The sequence below is a fragment of the Canis lupus genome, chromosome 30 (assembly GCF_048164855.1).
Source record: "Canis lupus baileyi chromosome 30, mCanLup2.hap1, whole genome shotgun sequence".
Lineage (NCBI taxonomy): Eukaryota > Metazoa > Chordata > Mammalia > Carnivora > Canidae > Canis > Canis lupus.
The window spans coordinates 36,293,730-36,306,520 of NC_132867.1; the positions used below are offsets into that span (position 1 = coordinate 36,293,730).

Sequence of the window (12,791 nt, forward strand, 5' to 3'; positions counted from 1 at the left end):
ATCCCCTCTCCCCCCACCCCACCCAAATTTAGACAAATAGAAAAAAATAAAAATTAAAAAGCACTGGCCTGGTTGATTGGAAGTTCTCTGATGATGGTTTGAGGAAAAGTGATGTCACAAGTGTTTGTCTTACTATTCCAAACAGAGACACTCCGAGATGTGCCACAGAAGTCAGAAAGTCAGTGAGGTAGAACAAAGGCTTCACAAACATGTGGAAAGAATTGAAGGTGAGAATATCACTAGCACAGAATTTACGACAAACAGTCTTCGTCTCTCCCCTGGCTTTCACAGAGCTCAAAAAAGACTCTTCGCAGCTGAAGTTCCACTTGGCTCTTCCATAACTGTTACCTTGCTTCTTTGTAGTAAAATCTAGTCAGAATTCTTTTCTAATCTAATTAGGGCAAGTTTGTTCCAGAACTAAATGTAGCCCTCACAATACAGAGGGCTCTTGTTCTAGAAAAATTTTTTTCGAGGCCCGTTGAGTGGAAGTTTGCACTGATTTGTAATTTGAAAACAATCCTAGAAATGATCTTTATCAGTTCTTATCATACCGATTTTACGAAAGTATCAATGATCTGAAAGTTCTCAGGACCAACTTCATTCACAACCAGTGGCAGCTTCTAATAGAATTTTCTATGGTTCAGTCAAGGAGATTAGAAAAAGAATTCCAGGCCTGAGATTCTTTCCTTCCTTCCTCCCTCCCTCCCTCCCTCCCTCCCTCCCTCCCTCCCTCCCTCCCTCCTTCCTTCCTTCCTTCCTTCCTTCCTTCCTTCCTTCCTTCCTTCCTTCCTTCCTTGATTCTGGTCAATGTAATAAACACACAAAGGGTTGCTTTCCAAATAGAGACCAAAATATTATATTAATGGCTAGACAAATTCCCAGTGCCCTCTCAAATGCATGGCTTCTGGGACACTTTAATGGGGACACAGGTTTGACCTGTGCTCAGAGTAGGGCTTTTGGGGGAGACTGGAAAAATAGCTCCCCAAAAGCACATCTGTGCCCTGATCTCTGGAATCTGTGAATGTGACCTCATATGGTAAGAAGGCATCCTTACAGATATCATTAAATTAAGGGTAGTGCGACAGACAGATTTTCCTGGATTATCCAGGTGAGTCCTAAATGGCATCACATGCATTCTCTATATGAAGGAGGTAGAGCAAGGTTGGACAACTCGCAGAGGAGAAGGTGACCTGAAGACAGAGCAGAGAGAGATTCAAAGATGCTGGCTTTGAAATTGCAATGATGTGGCCACAAGTCAGGGAATGCTGGCTGCCACCAGAAGGTAGAAGAAGCCAGAAACAGACTCTCCATTAAGCCCCTGGAGCACAACCCCACTGACACTTTGATTATGGTCCAGTGATTCTAATTTCAGACTTCTGGCCTCCAGAACTGTGAGAGAATGATTTCAGTTATTTTGAGCCAAATTTGTGGTAATTTGTTATAATGACAAAAATGAATACATTTTTTAATTGTTACAACTAAATGAGGCCTCTATGCCATGTGCATCCATCCTTGGTGCACTGGTGTATGCACCCAGATGCATACCTCCTGTATGCATTCCCAGGAGGCCAGCTGCAAGGAGACAGGAGTGGGGTGACAGGCAAACAGAAGGCTTTTGCACTGAGGAGGAGGCGAAGAAGAGATCTGTCTTTGAGGCACACTGACCCTGCCCACTAGTAAATACAGTTCTTGAACTTCATATTTCCAATCCAGCTCCCTTGGGGAGGAAAGAGCAGGAAGGTCACAAGGGATCAAAATTGTTGCTTACAAAATGACCCATCCTTGACCCACCACCTCCCTTGTACACATTATGGAGAAAGTTTGCTTGGGGCAAAAATAGTGCTCCTCCTCTTCCCCCCATCCTCTATGTCCCCAGTGAATCTCATCTTCATTTCCCTTTCCACCCCCTCAATTTACTCTGCCTTCCTGTGGATGGCATCATCATGACACGCCCTATACACAATAGGAAAAGGTGTGACTTTTGACTCCCCTTCTTCCATCATGCCCCCATATGCAACTGGAAATTTAAGCCATTTTATGCTCCACTAAAAATGTTTGGGAAAGAATCTCCTTTTTCCATTCTCTTGTCCTCTTTCGCCTGAGACTCGCATACCTAAATCTGATCCATTGTTGCCCCAATACAACTCCTTTAGTGGCTTCCTGTTACATTTAGCATAAAGTTCTAGCTTTTTATGGTTTAAACTTGCTTTCTTTTGAGATTCAGCACCTCTCTTACTTTTACTCTGCCCTTCACTCTAAACTGAGACCATGGCCACATGGATGCTGTGTGTCCTGACCACAGAAGTGGTTTCATGGCTCTGAGTCTATTGTCCTTTCGGCTGTGCAATCTTCCATGGCTCCCCATCGGAACTGGGAGAACAAAGCCCAGCCCTCTGAGAGTGCCTCTCTTTGACACTAGAGGAGGAAACCTGACCAGAGGGCTCCTGGGAGGACAAGTTGTCCTGGACATTGCCGATCAGCATCCTTGTCATTTTCAGCAAGATTCTCAGAATTTTTTGGAACACTTGTTCCAAAAGTTTCCAGATTGCCACCTCAACTGAGTAGATTCCCACCCTTGGTATTCTTCTAGAGTGTATACATTCATTTCTTGTTTAAAGAAAATTGTTTTACTTTTTTTCTTTAATAAACTCTAGTTTATAAGATGCCAATCTTTGCACTTAATTTTTTTTTGTGGTAAATTAGAGGAAACTACTCTGATTTCACTCTGTATCCAGACCACCACCTCCTACTGCTCCTTCTGCTTCCTCCCTCCAGTTTGTGAGCTTCTGCAGGGCAGCCTTCTTAGCCTTGCCCCAGCACCAGTCACTCAGCACTTCCTTCCCCATTGGAGTGTGTACAGATGTGCAAAGACTGCCTGATGGTATAGTAGATCCCTTGGGAAATAGTGCATTTTCATATCAAAACATGTGATGTGCAGCTATTGATTAAGTACCACAACTCTGAATTGTTTGAGCATTTTCCCAGAAATTTTAAACCAGAAGTTACTGAGCTGCCTGACAGAGTCAAGTTTATTTTGTCTCCACTGCCAGAAGAAATAAGGGATCATGAGCATGTTGGGTTTTGCTATGGAGGAACATGTTGCATCTCTGCACAGGCAAATTTTAACCTTAGGCAGAAGCTGAGTTCCATTGTCCTATTGGGAGCAATTGGCTCCCCACCTACACAGACCACATTTTTGCTTCAGATCAAGCTCCTGACCTGGGTCTAACTGTTGCATCTCGGAAAGCAAGTTCAGTTTTACCCAAAGCACTCTTCATGAGCTATGGCAACTTTTGCAGGAAAAGTCTATTTTGTGTGGTGGGATCTATAGTCAATCCCATGTATGCCCCTTGGAAGAAAGTACTCTGCATCTAGCTTTTCCTGCTTTTGATTGGTTGACATTTATCACCCACGATCTCTAGGTCAGGGATGCTCCAGTTGCAGCATCTCCTGTTAATGGATAATATAGGAACATTTGCACTATAGGCAAATATAGTGGCCATATTAATGGACAAACCAATAGAACGGAAGATTTAGGTCTTCTCTGCACTTCCTACTGGACTTACCACTTTATGCGTGCTTTATCAATGTCGGAGAAGAGACAACGATACTGAACAAGACCTAGAGATCATAGTTGTAAGCTCTGAATGAGTCTGTTCCCATGAAAGGGTTTTAGCCGTCCCCTATTTGGGATCATGCTGTGCAAACAGATACCCATTGGATGGAAGAGAAGACTGCTTGCCCTCTTTATAAGGTGGAGGGGGCTGCAACCACAATAAATGGCATCAGCTGAATGTCTGCAGTGACCTTACCTCTTATAGAGAAGTCCTAGAGATCTTTCTAGCCCGCTTCATGAAAATGAGACAGCCCAGTACCTCTGAGAAAAATTGCCATGTGCCCTGAGTGCACCTTTTGGGTTCTACCCATTCTGGGTCCCTCCTAACAGAGTGAAACAACTTTTCTCTGCCCAAGCAGAACTCTCAAATGGTACCTTGATTTGTTTATGCAGAAATTCTTTGGAATTATAGTTAAATGCCCTGTCCATTCCAAGATAGTTCTTCCTCCGGCTAAGACCCATAACTGTGGAAGGAGTAGCAGCCGAGAGCCACTCCCTTTTGGAACATTTTCTGTCCACTAGCAAACCAACCTACACCTGTGCCTTGATCACACTCCTGGAACCTGGTCTTCCTTGTGGCACTTGGGTCCATTGATCTCCTGATTGTATTTTCAATGTCCTCCTCTGTCCCAAACACCTAGGATAGTGCTTCCACCCATGGAAACAGAAAGAACCCATAAAGTTCTGGGCATCAAGGGACTACTTGGCAAACAGAGCCTCATTTCCTACTCATTATGCTCAGAAATATGAGGAATGGAAGGAGCACAAAACTAATTGGAAAAAAATGGAAAAAATAAAATTAGCCATCAAAAAATAAGGGATTGAAATAACATAAGGTACAACTATGATGATGAGATAGAATTAATAGCATAGATAGAGTGGGGGGCAACACACCAAGGAAGTGGTCAAAAAAGGCAAGAAACATAGGTGGAGATTAACATGAACATAGGAGTCATTAACAAATGGAGCAACAGGTTTTGTTTTGTAAGATGAACTTTGCAACCAATTTACTCCACCAATTGATTTTATGGTTTTGTTTTGTTTTTCTTCCCCGTAGAATCATCTGGTTGTCAGATTCCTCTTTCCTCATTAAATTGCCTGGTTTACTTAAAAAATATAATGACCCCAATCTTAAAGACAGATGGGGCAAAAGAGAGAATTGTGTCCTGGAAACATATCAGAATTTTCTCAGGTTGGATGGCAGAGGGATTATCATCAGCAGAAATAGAGAGGAGAAGGTAACAAGGAACATTGATCACATCTATAAACTGATGAACCAGAGTGTTCCTTGGATCCAAAGACTCTTTACCCTGGAATTTCATCTTCATGTGAGAGTTAGGCTACCCATTGAGTCTGATTCCATAAGAAACAGAAAATAAAGGAACAGAGAGTAGACAGAGAAGGAGAATTCAGGGAACCAAGGCTTCCCAGGCTGATGGTCATCTCCTGCTTCCAACAACTGCTTCCTTCAGCAGAGGTGTTTTGCCACTGAGTATCTGGGGTCTCCCCAGTGCCATCTTGGGTCCCTTAGCAGCCTAACAAGGAAGTCATAGCAGGTACCTTCCAAGGCCAGGAAATGCCAACATTTACTGAGCCACTTTACATACAACCTACAAATCCTTACACATGAGGAAACAGAAGATGCCAGAAGTTCAGTCATTTCTCCAAGTTCTGCTAAGTGGCGAAGCTATGCTTTTAGGCCATCTGATGCTCAAGCCTGTACTGCCTCCACAAAGTCATGCTGTCTCATTCACAAGATAACATATTTCCCAACACCTTATTCAGATTGTGTGGTTGCATTAGGAAAACAAGCCTAACAAATAATGCAGGGTCACATTGTGCTGAGATATCCTTTGGCTTGTACTTTGAGAGAGAACCCAGGTTTGTTGACTTTCCCCTGGATCATTTTCTGAATTTTACGGCAAACATCTTGAAGGATATTTCATGTAGACCCTATGTCTCCTTAAAAATTCATTCCAGGGATGCCTGGGTGGCTTAGTAGTTAAGCGTCTGCCTTCCGCTCAGGTCATGATCCTGGGGTCCTGGGATCGAGTCCTATATTGGGCTCCCTGCAAGGAGCCTGCTTTTCCCTATGCCTGCATTTCTGCCTCTCTCTGTGTGTCTTTCATGAATAAATAAATACAATCTTAAAAAAAGAAAATTTATTCCACAACTCTTGCTGGGTATCTACTAAGATCAGTTTCCATGTGAAATGTCTAGAGATGATAAGAGCACATCCCTGCCTACTGGATGTTCAGGGGTAAGTGAAGGGGACAGTCACAAGCCCTGAACTATCTATAACCTGATGAATACAGTGATACAGGCTAAGCACCAGAGCCAAGAAAGAGGCTCATACCTTCAACAACTACTTACTGGATGCTCACTATGCCTCTCTGTTTCTCTCTTCTCTCTGTCTCTTGCATGCCCAAGTATGCTATTTCCAAAAATTGGATATGGGGGTATAGTAGCTACCTGTTGTCTTTTCCTGTCCCCCTTTTCTCATTGTTTTGCTGGCACTATACCATTTTTCTTCTGGGGGAACTGTTATTTCTCCACTTCTTGTCCATGTGACTCTAAAGGTACCTTGACCTACTTCCTGGAGTGGAGACATAAGTTGCTCCACAATCCTGTTCAGAGATAGGTTTGGGAATGAGCATGTGATCCAAATCAGACAAGATAAGATTATCCTAGGACATTGGGCCTATGGAGAAAGAACACTCTCTTCTGTGGTTGCTAAGCAGGTGGGGTGTACACCTGGATATGCAGGCTCCCCCAGCAGAGAGATTCATGGAGAATGAAGATGACCTAGAGGGAAGACAAACAAAAGGCAGAGATGGATTGGACCTGGGTGGTCATTTTGCACCCTGGGCCCCATCATGTGTGAGAAGATGTGTGGACTTGTGGATGTGTGATTCTTCCAAACCTCCAGCTTAATCTTCACACCAGCTCAACAGGAAGAGCTTGAAGAGCTGTTAGTCATACAGTACTCTCTGACTTCCATCTGCTATTGTTCTTGGTAAATAACTTCTTTGGGAAGGCCATTGGAGGAAGGGTGTCTGGCAAGGTAGGATTCAGGTATGCTTGGGTCCCTGGTCATAATCTTAATCACAATATTGTCAAAAGTCATCAATATCCTCAGCAGGGGCCATGAAATCATTTCCCAGCTTGTATTCAGATAGGATTTAAGTTCTCTAAGAGCTTTGTGTCAACACCATCAATGGTTATTTGCAGGGTCATATCATTGGCTTTCTCACCCAAGAAACTGTTAATGAACTATGGCTATAAAACCTGAAAAAGTGTGAATGGAAAAACACCCAAACCTCTGTCTCCATGGTGTTCGTATACAACCAATTACTTGCAATCATTGCAAAGGACTTTAACTTGAAATAAAACACCCTTTCCATTATATCTTAAAAAGTATGGTGATAGGTGGTAGCTACACTTGAGGTGAACACAGCATAACATATAGAGAAGTTCAATCAGTATGTTTTATACCTGAAACTAATGCAATGTTGTGTCAACTCTACTCAAATTAAAAAAAAAAAAATTAAGGTACAGATACCTGGGCATCTGGGTGGCTCAGTCAGTTGAGTGTCTTGACTCTTGGTGTCTGCCCAGGTCATGATCTCAGGGTCAAGATATCCAGCCCCATGTTGGGCTCCATGCAGAGCAAAGAGTCCATTTAAGATTCTCTCCCTCTCCCTCTCCCTCTGCTCATACTCTCTCACTCTAAAATAAATAAATAATAAATCTTTAAAAAAGTAAAGTACAAATACCACAGTCAGGTCTTTCTACTAATATAAAGTGCTAATTGACCATCACCCAACTATTGAAAAGGTTAAATAAAACCTACAGTAACATATCTGATAAGAAAGTGAAGCAACAGGAACTCTCTGTCATTGCTGGTGGTAATGTGAAATGATACAGCCGCTTTGGAAATTGGCTTGGCAGTTCTTAGAAAGTTAAATATAGACCTACCATCTGATCAAGGAATCACACCCCTAGGTATTTACCTAAATGGGTTGAAAACTTATGTTCACACCAAAACCAGCACACTGAATGTGGATAGCAGTTCTATTCATAATTTCCCAAACTGGTAGCAACCAAACTGTCCTTCAGGATGTGGTTCATCCATACAATTGAATATTATTCAAAACTGTGCTGTGAAGCTACAGACATGGAGAAAACTTAAATGCATATTGCTAAGTGAAAAAGCCAGTTTGGAAATGTTACATATTGAATGAGTCCAACTATATGACACTTTGGATAAGGCAAAAGTGTAAAAACTAGAAAAAGATCAGTGGCTGCTGGAGGTTTGAGGATGAGGGGTAGGGAGGGAGGAGCAGGTTGTGCACAGATTTTCACGGCTTTAGTGAAACTATTATGTATGACAGGGTGACCCTGCATTTGTCAACAATTAGAACTGTAAAACACCAAGTGTAAACCATAATATAACCTAGAAACTTCAATCAACTTTAACAAATGGGCCACACTAATACAATGTATTAATTAATGCTAGGGGATACTATAAAGGGAGGGTTTTATGGGAACTCTCTGTACTCTGTGCTCAGGGTTCTGTTCTATAAACCTTAAACTGTTTTAAAAGTGAGGAATTAACTTAAAATGCTATTGATAACTCAATTTTTTCAATAGTTCAGAACATTGGCAAAAAGGCTTACATAAAATGCAAAACAATAATTTAGGTGTGTGATGTGATTTGAGATGTTAAATTTTGTAACAAGTAAAAAGCAATTAGATTAAAAACTATATCAGATTAGTATTTATAAATACACACAAAGTAAAATGTGCTGAAAAATAAGTTTCTCAGTTTCTGGATTTTTATGCAACTCTACCCACAATTGTAGAGAATTGGGTCAATCAGATATTAACTTTGAATATTAAAAAGAACAAAAGCGTTATGGCATAGCTAACATTTGAGTGTGAAAATCTGTATGTATGTGGCAAAAATCAATGCACACATTGATAAACATATTTTGTAAGCAAGAAACATATTTTGTAAGTAAGAAAATGAAATAAAGCATTAGTTAAGGAAGTAAGGTTATTAACTCTACACCCCATTCACATAGCATACAAAATATTAAACACTGTACAAGAGAAACTTAAACATTTATCTAAAAGTTCAAACCACAGATTATGCTTTGGTGCTACCGGCTGAAAAATGTCATTTTAAATAAAAATGACAATACATATGGATATACATTTCTAGTAAGATTTTTCAGCTGTGATGGCATAAATCCTTCTGCTGTAAATTATATCACACTTTGCTTGCAGGCTTAAAGAAATCACTGCCCTGGAAATGACTCTAGATTTAATTTTTGTATTTCTATGTGAACTCCTGAGGTGGACATATATTTCTTCAAGAACGAGAACATTCCCCTGTGCAAGCTCTGCCTTCCCCAGGCTCTGTGCAATATTCTGTGCCCCATGGCAGGAATAATGCTTAACTATTAGCATCATAAATCTCTTGGAGGACAAGGTGTAGGTGATTTGAAAGATATATCGAGTGGAACCGAGCAAATTAGGCCTGTCTCTGTTGTTTCATCTTTATTTATTAATGGCAATAATTCTGTCCTAATCTTTTGTACAGCACTTTATCTATTATGTGGCATGTGAAGCTCTTCAAATGATCCTCATTGATGTCTTCCGTCTTCTCCTGCACAGGCAAAAGATGCAGATGGCTCTAATTCTTTTGCATGAGTCCACGAGGTCAACAGATTCTTGTGCTTCCTGCTGTTAAGATTCTGTACAGACTCGTCCTACCTTCCCCCAGATGAGAACTTCTAACTGATGAAATAAGCAGTAGACAGATCAGAGCTGATAAAAGTATGTTATTTTCAAGAGATAGAACAATTTTCAGGCATTGGGGTTGTTAACCTTAATTTTGTTGCAAGTATGAGCATGATTAAAGAAAGAACATATCAGTCAGAAAAAGTAGGCCAGTCACCACTGTAAGTAATGAAAAGTCAAGTCAGTAGAGGAATGTGGGTACTGCTCACCTAAGCTCTGTGGCCTGGGGAGGAGCCAGTTGGGTTTCCAGTTGTCTGGTCCCACTGCCCCAGGCCTAGCTTTTGAGAGGATGGATAAAGGGGAAGGGAGCTGACCCACTGGTAAGATTGTTTCCACTAAGCATTTCTCTGCCCGCCCCCCCACCCCAGTCCAATGCCATGATCACCCAGCAACTTTTTTTTTTTTTTTTTTTTACCCAGGAACCTTCTGATGATGAAGCGGGTTTTCAAGTACATGTTCTAACCACAGGAAGAAATGGTTTGGTCATATACCTTTTGAATTTTAGTGTTTTTTGGATATAATTTCTTATTTTAAAAACAATTTTATTGTGGTAAATATACATATAGCCTATTATTTACAATTTTAACCATTTCCAAGTGTACAGTCCAGTGGCATTAGTTATAGTCACAATTACTATCACTACTATCCATTTCTAGAACTTTCTCATCATCTCAAACGGAAACTGTCTCCTTTAAATACTAACTCCCCATTTCTTCTCCTTTTAGCCCCTGACAAGGACTACTCTTTGCTTTTCTGAATTTACCTATTCTAGATACCTAAAATAAGTGGAAAATGCAGTACTTGTCCCTTTGTCTCCTTTCATTTGGGATAATGTTTTCAATGTTCACTCATGTTGCAGCATGCATCAGAGTTTTATTCCTTTTTAAAAATATTTCTTTTAATTTATTTATTTGAGAGAGAGAAACTGAGAGAGCAAGAGGGAGGAGCAGAGGGAGAGGGAAAAGCAGACTTCCTGCTAAGCAGAGAGCCTGATTCAGGGCTCGATCCCAGGACCCTGAGATCATGGCCTGAGTCAAAGGCAGATACTTAAACAACTGGGCCATTCCGGCGCCCCTAGAGTTTTATTCCATTTTAAGGGTGGATTATATTCTACTGTTATCTATACTACATTTTGTTTATTCATCAATCTTTTGTTGGGCATTTGGGTTGTTTCCACCTTGTGAGTAATGCTGCTGTGAACATGAGTGAACATGTGTTTGAGTCCCTGGTTTTGATTTGTTTCGGTATATACTTAGAAAGGGAATTGCTGGATCATGTGGTAATTCTATATTTAACTTTTGAGCAACTGCCAACATGCCTTTCATAGTGGCTGCACCATTTTGCGTTCCCAGAAGGAAACCAATTTCTACACATCCTTACCAACACTTCTTTCCTTTTCTTTTCTTTCTTTTTTTTTTTTTTTTTTTTTTTTTTGGAGCGGGGATAATAGCCATTCTAATGCATGTGAAGTGGCATCCAATTGTAGTCTTGACTTATATTTCAGGAATGATTCCTGATAATGAACATCTTTTCATGTGCTTATTGGCCATTTATGTATCCTCTCTGGGGAAATGCCTATTCAAGCCCTTTGCCTACTTTTTAAAATTGGGTTGAATGATATAATTTCATAATGTAAATTTGTGTAAGTTCTTTGGTTACCCAATTCCTGGGCAACCTGGTGTTGAGAAAGACTGTGTTGGTCACGTTGACTCCAGAAGCTTGGCATGGCAGTTATTTCTATTATGAATTGAAATCTCCCTGTGGCTTTGTACTTCAGTCTTCTCAGCCTGGCTAATGGGACTTTATGCCCAAGACATGGCTTTGCTCTTGATCTCCTGACAAATTATTCTGAATGTATGAGGCAGGGGTCTACACCCAGATCACTATTTATTCCTCCTTGTGGTGAAAGACACTCTCTGAGGTTTTGGGGAGACAGTCATGGTGCTCCATGTTTTCTTGGTTAAAAGCTGCACTATCCAGTACAGTAGCCACTAGCCACATATGGCTTTAAAACTAGCCTTTCAAATTAAAATGAAATTAATGAAAAATTTTTTAAAAATGAAGACATCAGTTCTATTGTCTCCCTAGCCTCCTTTCAACTACTTGGTAGCCTCATGTGGCCAGTGTCTATTGTACTGAACAATACCGATATAGAATTTTCCCCATCATCTCAGAAAGTTCTATTGCACAATAACGATCTAGAAAATACACACTTTAAAATGGGAATTGGAAACATATAAATAAAACAATAATAGTAAAAAAATGGCAGTAAAGAATAATGTTGGAACAGAATTGATATAGACACTATAACTACTAGGACAGAGTCCACTAGTATTCTCTGTTATAAAATCATTTGAAAAAATAACTAGGGGTGGTGGAAGGGGAGAAGGGCGGGGGGTGGGAGTGAATGGGTGACGGGCACTGGGGGTTATTCTGTATGTTAGTAAATTGAACACCAATAAAAAATAAATTAAAAAAAAAAAACTTAACACTAGTGCCATGGCACAGGTTTGATGTGAGCACTGAGTGAGGATTAACAGCCTAGCACATAGTAAGCATCGTATGAGCATGTGATGAGCACAGAAACGCACTGTTGAGATCTCCTGCTTGTGGGAGTGCAGTTGAGAGCACTGTGCACACCGATGCCAAACTTTTTTGTGGACAGCACCAGCCAAAAGCAGAGTATGGCAGGGTGTTAGGGCCCTAGTGGCCTACTCCAAAATTTTTGGAACTCTGCTGCACTCCAAAACTCTTCCTTATCCAATCTGTCCTCCTTTTTTCTCTTTTTCCACAGGTGTCAAACCTACAACATGGTGTGAAGTCTGTCGCATCTCCATCTCCTCCTGTTCTTTCCCCTAAGACATCTCTTGCATGTTGAATCTTGTCTTTGCATTGGCTGCGTGGCAGACCCAAACTGAAGAAAGTGCTTGCTTCTGCGAGTATTAATTTCTATGAAATGCATCCTCATCTTTTCGCCACATGAAACTTCTGAGAAGCCTTCTTACATTAAAATGCCCACATCAGCTGAGCAACCACTGCTTCTTTCATTTCTTCTCACTCCTTATCAGTGGGAAGCTCTTCTAAGCTCCCAGCTCTGCCGGCACAAGGCTGGTAGCACATCTTTCTGGTGTCCTCCAGAGGCGACTCTAATTTGGAGCTCTTGAAAGGGATGTTGTCTCCGATGTTACATTCAGCTCTTGAAACACATTCAATATCCAGATGCTGCCCATCGGTTTTGCCATTGGGTATAGGTTACCTATTTCCAATTGCTCTATGTGAGAAGAACACTGTGTACCTTTAGCCATCAGTTTCATGGAAAAAACTGGAGATACTTTTCCTTTAGTTTTCAGAATCTTTCATCAACCTT

General features: G+C 40.9%; 1 long non-coding RNA gene across 2 annotated transcripts; it reads left to right on the top strand.

Moving 5' to 3' along the window:
* The first annotated feature begins 128 nt into the window (after positions 1 to 128).
* LOC140621345 (uncharacterized) lies at positions 129 to 12,447 on the top strand. 2 transcript variants are annotated; one of them, XR_012021058.1, is made up of 4 exons: positions 129 to 227; positions 9,299 to 9,460; positions 9,844 to 9,901; positions 12,219 to 12,447. It is a non-coding gene; the product is annotated as an uncharacterized lncRNA (long non-coding RNA). The 2 variants fall into 2 exon arrangements; XR_012021057.1 differs by lacking the exon at positions 12,219 to 12,447 and having other exon boundaries at positions 9,844 to 10,478.
* The last annotated feature ends 344 nt before the right edge of the window (positions 12,448 to 12,791 follow it).